The sequence below is a fragment of the Cynocephalus volans genome, chromosome 13, assembly GCF_027409185.1.
Source record: "Cynocephalus volans isolate mCynVol1 chromosome 13, mCynVol1.pri, whole genome shotgun sequence".
NCBI lineage: Eukaryota > Metazoa > Chordata > Mammalia > Dermoptera > Cynocephalidae > Cynocephalus > Cynocephalus volans.
Window position 1 is genome coordinate 15,921,153 of NC_084472.1, and position 9,436 is coordinate 15,930,588.

Here is a 9,436-nt window from a genome sequence, read left to right on the forward strand (position 1 = left end):
ATCATGCTGTTTTATACACTTCCCAGGCTGTCAACAGTTTAAACAAGAACTGAGACCTCCATTCTTCACAAATTTACAGCAGATATATTTCCTGAGCACAAACAGTTCCAGAAATATTTTTCAGACCTGGATGCAAGTGCAAAGGAAATTTCTATATTGCAAGATACATTTAACTGTGCAATTGAGAAGTTTGTACCTAACTATCAATTGGAATGATAAGTCTGCAGTGTAATGATGTGCTAAAAGGCAAATATCAAGAGAAGACTCCAATAGAATCCTATAAATACTCAGCTAAAATCATATGCTTGTGGGTTGATATTAGTATTTGACAATACCTATCTGTGTGAAAAGACATTTTCACAGATGAAATGCATGAGGGTACTTCAAACGGTTCATGGAAAATAGAATTAAAAGATAGTACAAATCTTTCCATGAACTTTTTGAAGAGCCCCTGTATAAACATATCATTACAGATCAACATTAACACGTGAACATTTTAAATTTGGATGATAGGGAATATTAACTACGAACCCTAGTAGGGGAAATATTCTCTCTCCCTACCCCCCTACCAAAAGAACAATTTCCGTTCTTCTCATTAGTAGATATGAACTTTTAAAAAGTGTACTCAATTATTGTTTTGATTTTTAAAATTGTACCAAGAAAAAAGTTGTGGAATTTACTATTTTCCTTGTTAATTAAGTATACCCTGTCATGGATTTTGCCTCTTGGTCAACAAAGCCTAAAATATTTACTATCTGGTCCTTAACAGAAAACTTTTCTGACGTCCATTCCTAAGTAGCAGATAGCAGCCCTTTGAGAACTGAGCTTTAGGACTGACCATTTTCCAGGGCTCATACTGTCTACTCTGTGGGGCACATGTAGGACTGATCCAAATACCACCGCAAATGCTTTGAAAATTTAGCTGACATTATAACAACACCTCACAGAAAACAGGTTGGAACTGTGTTCTGGATCAGTCCTGCTTGAATGCCTGCTACAACAAAACTACATCAAAATGACAACACCAACAAAAAATTCTCCTTAGAATTTAAACAAAACTCAGGTTCTCATGACATAATATTCAAAATGTCCAGGAAACAGTCCCGAGATACTCAGCATATGAAGAACCTTGAACACCTCAACTCATAAGAAAAAAGACAATCGGGCGGCCATGCGGCGGTGACAGGAGCGCGGCCGAGACGCACGGGCCCCTCGCCCTCTCACCTCTTGCCCGCCCCCCAGCTCGCCTCCGCCGAGGCTGCTCCGTGGTGGCCGCAGCTCGCCCGCGGCCCACACTCGCCTCCCTTCGGCACCCCGGCCCTGGCGCTGCCTGGAGGCGGCCGCACTCGGGGATCATGGCTCAAGTAGCAGTGTCCACGCTGCCTGTTGAAGATGAGGAGTCCTCAGAGAGCAGGATGGTGGTGACGTTCCTCATGTCTGCTCTTGAGTCCATGTGTAAAGAACTGGCCAAGTCCAAGGCAGAAGTGGCCTGCATTGCAGTATATGAAACAGATGTGTTTGTTGTTGGAACCGAAAGAGGACGTGCTTTTGTCAATACCAGAAAGGATTTTCAAAAAGATTTCGTAAAATACTGTGTTGAAGAAGAAGAAAAGGCTGCAGAGATGCATAAAATGAAATCTACAACCCAGGCGAATCGATGAATGTAGATGCTGTAGAGATTGAAACACTCAGAAAAACAGTTGAGGACTATTTCTGCTTTTGCTATGGGAAAGCTTTAGGCGAATCCACAGTGGTACCCATTCCGTATGAGAAGATGCTAGGAGACCAGGGGGCTGTGGTAGTGCAGGGGCTTCCGGAAGGAGTTACCGTTAAACACCCTGAGAATTATGATCTTGCAACCCTGAAATGGATTTTGGAGAACAAAGCAGGGATTTCATTTATCATTAAGAGACTTTCCTAGAGCCAAAGAAGCACCTTGGTGGTCGTGTGATGGTAACAGATGCTGAAAGGTCAATACTATCCCAAGGCGGAAGTTGTGGCCCCATCAAAGTGAAAAATGAACCCACAGAGGATTCTGGCATTTCCCTGGAAATGGCAGCTGTGACAGTAAAGGAAGAATCAGAAGATCCTGATTACTATCAATATAATATTCAAGGAAGCCATCATTCTTCAGAGGGCAATGAAGGAACAGAAATGGAAGTACCAGCAGAAGATTCTACTCAACAAGTCCCTTCAGAAACAAGTGAGGACCCTGAAGTTGAGGTGACTATTGAAGATGATGATTATTCTCCACCTACCAAGAGACCAAAGAGCCGTGAGCCACTGCAGCCACCAGTTACGGAACCTGCCAATGCTGGAAAACGAAAAGTGAGGGAGTTCAACTTTGAGAAATGGAATGCTTGAATTACTGATCTACGTAAACAAGTGGAAGAGTTGTTTGAAAGAAAATATGCTCAAGCTATAAAAGCCAAGCCCCGGTGACGATCCCATACCCACTTTTCCAGTCTCATGTTGAAGATCTTTATGTAGAAGGACTTCCTGAAGGAATTCCTTTTAGAAGACCATCTCCTTATGGAATTCCTCGCCTTGAGAGGATATTACTTGCCAAGGAAAGGATTCATTTTGTGATTAAGAAACATGTTGAAGGACTACGAGAAAACATTCCTTTTAGAAGTCCCTTATGGTAAGGAATCCCAAGGCTGGAAAAAATCATTCAAGTCGGCAATCGAATCAAATTTATTATTAAAAGACCAGAACTTCTGACTCACAGTACAACTGAAGTTACTCAGCCGAGAACGAATACACCAGTCAAAGAAGATTGGAATGTCAGAATTACCAAGCTACGGAAGCAAGTGGAAGAGATTTTTAATTTGAAATTTGCTCAAGCTCTTGGACTTACTGAGGCAGTAAAAGTACCATATCCTGTGTTCGAATCAAATCCCGAGTTCCTTTATGTAGAAGGCTTGCCAGAAGGAATTCCCTTTCGAAGCCCTACCTGGTTTGGAATTCCACGACTTGAAAGGATTGTCCGTGGGAGTAATAAAATCAAGTTTGTTGTTAAAAAACCTGAACTAGTTGTTTCCTACTTGCCTCCTGGAATGGCTAGTAAGATAAACACTAAAGCATTGCAGTCTCCAAAAAGACCACGAAGCCCTGGGAGTAATTCAAAGGTTCCTGAAACTGAGGTCACTGTTGAAGGTCCTAATAACAACAGTCCTCAAACCTCAACTGTTCGAACCCCTACCCAGACTAATGGTTCTAATGTTCCCTTCAAGCCTCGAGGGAGAGAATTTTCCTTTGAGGCCTGGAATGCCAAAATCACGGACCTAAAACAGAAAGTTGAAAATGTTTTCAATGAAAAATGCTGCGAAGCTCTTGGCCTTAAACAGGCTGTGAAAGTGTCATTTGCATTATTTGAATCTTTCCCAGAAGATTTTTATGTGGAAGGCCTACCTGAGGGTGTGCCATTCTGAAGACCATCTACTTTCGGCATTCCGAGGCTGGAGAAGATACTCAGAAACAAGGCCAAAATTAAGTTCATTATTAAAAAGCCTGAAATGTTTGAGACGGCAGTTAAGGAGAGCACCTCCTCTAAGAGCCCTCCAAGAAAAATAAATTCATCACCCAATGTTAATACCACTGCATCAGGCGTTGAAGATCTTAACATCATTCAGGTGACAATTCCAGACGATGATAATGAAAGACTGTCAAAAGTTGAAAAAGCTAGACAGCTAAGAGAACAAGTGAATGACCTCTTCAGTCGAAAATTTGGTGAAGCTATTGGGATGGGTTTTCCTGTGAAAGTTCCCTACAGGAAAATCACAATCGACCCTGGCTGTGTGGCGGTTGATGGCATGCCCCCTGGGGTATCATTCAAAGCCCCTAGTTACCTGGAAATTAGCTCCATGAGAAGGATCTTAGATTCTGCTGAGTTTATCAAATTCACAGTCATTAGACCATTTCCAGGACTTGTGATTAATAACCAATTGGTTGATCAGAATGAGTCAGAAGGCCCAGTGATACAAGAATCAGCTGAGCCAAGCCAGTTGGAGGTTCCAGTGACAGAAGAAATAAAAGAGACTGATGGAAGCTCTCAGATCAACCAAGAACCAGACCCCACGTGGTAGACCTGCTCCCTCCTAGGCTTAAAGTATCAGTGGTTGGGGCTGAGCCCGTGGCGCACTCGGTAGCGTGCTGCGCTAGCAGCGCGGCGACGCTCCCGCCGCCGCGGGTTCAGATCCTATATAAGGATGAGCGGTGCACTCCCTGGCTGAGCGCCGGTCACGGAAAAAAAAAAAAAAAAAAGTATCAGTGGTTGAGAAGAGCTTTTTGGACCTGTTACCGCCCCAAGCTGTGTAATATACTTGTATAACAGAAATACCTTCTATACAAACCTTTTTTTCTACTTTTAGATAGAAATGTCTACTTTTTCAGCAGTTCTGTGAATTGAACTAAAGAGCAGAGTGACTGTAGATGGGGAATGGCTGGTTTACTTTGGAATGTATTATAAAGATTTTACAGCAATGCTGGGAAAATGACAGGGAAAACGACAGGGATGAATCTCATCGAATTTTTTACATATTCGGCAGAGCCTTCAGCTGTGGTGTTTATTTTCCAATCAAGTGAAGACATCTCCTACTGGAACATCTCAGCTTCTGCAGTGGAGAAAATTCCTGTGATAGTTCAGTTCTTTAGGTTTTCTATTTGAAAAATCATTTAAATGACCCTTTGTTCACAGCTCTCCTTAATGACTGAGTGAACAATTAGTATCTGTATATTTGACTAAACCTTTTCCTAAGCTATCTATCATGGTTCATATGTTTTTTATCATAATTAAAAGAAAAACCCTCTGGATCACCTAACAGTCAGAGGTCAGTATCTCAGCGTGTGGATTATAGGCGAAATACAGAGAACCTGTACCACTTTTACTTTTTGTCCAAATAAAATGCACGGTGTACCAGAAGTTGAAGATCAGGTATGAGTACTTGGGCACACTAGACGACACTAAAGCCCCTCAGTCACGTATCCGACCTGTCATGTTGTGGAATTCTTTGGCACATGTACCAGCTTGGATCAGGCTCGAGGGGTTGTCATTGCCTGCATCGTTTCCTAATTCTACTTGTCACATTGAGGCCCCAGTGTGGAGAGTGATGGGTCGGTAAGCTGATTATGCACCCTCTGATGTTCTGCGCCATTTTAGGAGAATCTTACATGTGTTGAGATTTTGCAAACAATTAATTGTAAAATAACCAGCTGTATGAAAAGCTGGAGTATGTGATGGCATAGAATTTTCATTTCCTCTCACAATATTCACAATGGAGAGTTATATTACATGGTAGCAGAAATAGGCATTTTTATGTGTTGCTTACATTTTACCTCAAATTAAATTGTAGATATCGGGTAATAAATAAAATCCATCCATGCCTTTCACACACTAAAAAAACAAAAAGAAAAAAGAAAAAAGACAATCAATAGATGCCAAACCAGAAATAACAAAAATGTTCGAATTATTACACAACTTTAAAGTAGCTATTAAATTCATGCTTCATGAAGTAAGAGCACTCTTCAAATGAATCAAAAGATACAATGTCTCAGCATAAAGATAGAAGATATAAAGAACTAAATGCATATTTTAAAACTGAAAAAGTAGATCAGAATTAAACAAAGGTGACTGTCATCACTTGTAGTTTTAGCATTGCCCTGGAAGTTCTAGCCAAGGCAATAATATAAGAAAAAATATATACAAATATTGGCACACACATAAATTTTATCATTATTTACATTAAAAATGATTATTCATCCATAAAACCCATGAGAATTGATTGAAAAAATATTTTAAAGAATTAAGAGAGTTCCATAACATACAAAACTCAGTTATTATAAACCACTATACCAACATTAGCTATTTAAAAGATATAGTTGGGGGAGGGGGCTCATTCACAACAGCAATGGAAAAGTTTAGAAAACTAATAATAAACCTAAAAGAAATTTATGGAAGCTCTCTGAAAATATATTTCTAGATAAGATGATTGAAAGAACAAAAATAGCACTTATATTTATCTCTTTTCTTTCCTGAGACATCACTAAAATGAGAGTAAATGAATTTTTAAAAAGGCATAAATCCACAAAAATAAATCTAACAGGAGAAGGATCATCCACAGACCAGACATATATATACATTTTTGGAAAGTGGAAAATGAATGGATTAGTGATCTATTACACAGGATGGAGAAAGCTAACACGTAGAGAACACTGAGAGCTACTATTCAAACAAAAAGAGATTGATTTCACAGAATTTTGGCAAGGCTTGGGAGTTAGAAGCAACATGAACAGTGGAAGGTGGTGATATGGGGTGGAACTAAAAATGGTATGATGTGGATGCTTGAAGCAAAAATCATAAAACCTAATACTCCTGCCACAGTGGCATGTATGGAATGTTAGTCCCAGGCAGAAGATTAATTCTCTGGAGAAATTCAACAGAGAGAGGACTCAGGAATGTCATGTACTTTGGAAGGTGAGATGAGTCAGATAGGGCTGAAAATGAGATGAATTCAAAGTCTGCAAATGGAAAGGTTGGATTCCTTCCCTGTTCCAGAAGTAGACCACATCTCCCTCCCATGCAGAATATTGAAGGAGTCTTCTATGAAGAAACTTAGTGGTCCCCCCAAAAGACTTCCACATACTGATATTTATAGGTCCTTCATACATTGCTGGTATAAAATGGTACAGCCACTTTGGAAAACAGTCTGGCAATTCCTCAAAATGTCAAACACAGAGTTATAATTGCCCAGCAATCCCACCCCTTGTTATCTACCCTAGAGAACTGAAAACATATATCCACTAAAACATGTATATGAATGTTTATAACAGCACTATTCACAATAGCCAAAAGGTAGAAACAACCCCATGTCCATCATGTGATGAGTGGATAAACAAAATGCTGTATATCCATACTGTGGAGTGTTATTTGGCAACAAAAAGGAATAAAGTACCAATACATGCTACAACATGGATGAATCTTGAAAACTATGCTGAGTGAAAAAAGATCACGTGTTGTATGCTTCATTTACAATTTACATGAAATATTCAGGCAAATCTATGGAGATAGATAGTAGTTTAGTAATTGTATAGGGCTGGGAGAAGGGGCTGGGAAGAGGGAGTGACTGACTGTTGATGGGTACAGGGTTTCTTTGCAGGGACAATGAAAATATTCTAAAATTGGATTATGGTGATAGTTGTAGCGGTCTGAACTAAAAACCACTGAGCTGCATACTGTAAATAGGTATATTTTTCTGTATGTATTTTTTTCTTCAACAGAACTGTTGAAAGTTTAGAAAATAAAGAAGTAATCAATCAAATTGAGTGCTACAGAGGCATTATGTAAAATAAGGACTACAAAAAGTCCATTGGATTTAGCAACATGAAGGTCATTGATGAATTTTGTAATTCAGTTTTAGTGGAGTGGTAGAAGGTAAAAGCCAGATTGGAATAAATTGAGAAATGGTTTGGTTATGGAAAGGAGAGAACTTCTTAACCATTCTCGGTTATAAAGCAATCAAGAAAGTATTTAAGTTTCTAGAATAGATATTCAATACTAAAATGTTCCTAAGAAGCAGAAATGGAATGATTGGCCATGTGTACAAGAAGAACCACTTCTTTCAGTGTAGAAGGAGGAAATGTGTGAAAGACTTGTAAATTTGATAGTGTGAAGATAATTGGATGGCCTCTATTTTCTCTGAAGTGGTAAGCAAGGCCATCTGTTTAGAGTAAATAGTGAAAAAAGGAAATTAGGAGAGTAAAACAACTGATTAGAAAAATATAGTATCTTTGTCAGAAAATGTTTAGCACCCACTTAAGCGTAATAACTACGAATCTATACTGGATCTGTTCTTTATTTGCTTGTTCTGTTTTTGATCTACACTAAATTGTCCAAATAAAAATCACAGAAAACGCAGACATTTGGATTCATCCAGTTCTGTGATTTTGCCAGATTTGGGGGGAGAGAACAAAAAGACAAGGGGACATGTTTTTAAGAGCATTGTTATAATAATCAACCACATTGTATATCGACAAAATAAAATTTTAAAAAAAATAAGAGCATTGTTAGGAGAGTGATTGGAATGCTGGACCATGAAATTCAAGTTAGGTAAGGGATAAAGAGTTGAGAAAAAGTATGTTGCACTAGGACAGAGCTTTTTGTCTATGTTGTTCACCACTTTATTCCCAGTTCTTAGAAAAATGACTGTTTGAATTAATGGTCTGATGACACAAATGGGCAGAGGCAGTGGGAATGGTTGAAAAACCAAGCTTGAAGGTTAAGATGTGCGCATCAGGAAGTAGTGAGACATTTGAATTACTGAATTCTTTTAAAACAGATGCAGTTTTAATTGATGACAAATTCTAGGATATGACTATGTGAAAGGCTTGCTTGGAAAGTCTTTGGAGTTGAGAAAAGGTCAAATAACTTAGTCCTCAGAGTGTTGGTGTCATTCTTGTGATGCTGACATCAGCGGGGATGATGGTAAAGTTGAATTGGAGGGGAAGACTGTGAATCAGGTGTTAACATATTCGGTGATTGAGAGTGAGTAGGTCCATAGATGATACAAATGGAGAGAAGTTGAGGGTGGTAGAGCAATGACAGGATCCTCAGGGTAATAGGAGTTTAATGAGAGACTGGGGGAATAATGGTCAAAAAGCAATAATGAAAGCAATGATGTTTCCAATACGACCTACTGACCCTGAAGTACATAGGGTATGCTGAATATAAACAATTTCCAATCAGAAGGATGTAGGGGAAGCATTGGCCTCAGAAAAGAGCCAGGTTTCACTTAAAGATAGGAGATGGAGGGAATACTCTAAGAAGAATGCAAAATATAGCAGAGAGTGTCATGAAGCAAAAGCTCCAGAAGCAGTGGGGGTGAAGGGAAGGGTTAGGAATAAAGGGAGAGAAATTATAGAACATAATGGGGATAGCGGTATTTTGCTGAGACTATGATGGATCTGGATGGGGAGTACCTTTTGGGCATTGGCTAAAGGAAAAAGAGACAGTTGATTTAGTCTCAAAAGACTTTTTATTTTTTTTTTTCTTCTGTGACCGGCCGCACCGCGCTCAGCCAGTGAGCGCACCGGCCATCCCTCCGTCCCTCTATAGGATCCCAGCCTGCGGCGGGAAAGCGCTGCTGCGCTCCCAGCGCCGCACTCTCCCGAGTGCGCCGCGGAGTCAGCCCTCAAGAGACTTTTGGACCTAACCTAAGTGCTCTTCAATACTGGATTGGTAAAGTGATCTAAAGTCATTAAAAATAATGTAAGAAATTGATATGGAAAAATGGTCCTAATATATTAAGTGAAAACCATATGTGTAGTATCCTTTTTGTAAAATGAGAAGAATTGATGAATGGATAATACTTTTTAGAATGTTTGAAATATGTTGCAGTTTAAAAAAGACGAGCTGTCCAAAGATCAAAACAGTTTCCTA

The 9,436-nt window shown here is 39.5% G+C and overlaps 1 pseudogene; it reads left to right on the forward strand.

Annotated features, from left to right (window-relative positions):
• Positions 1-1,313: 1,313 nt before the first annotated feature.
• LOC134361841 (general transcription factor II-I-like) lies at positions 1,314-2,595 on the forward strand (annotated as a pseudogene).
• The last annotated feature ends 6,841 nt before the right edge of the window (positions 2,596-9,436 follow it).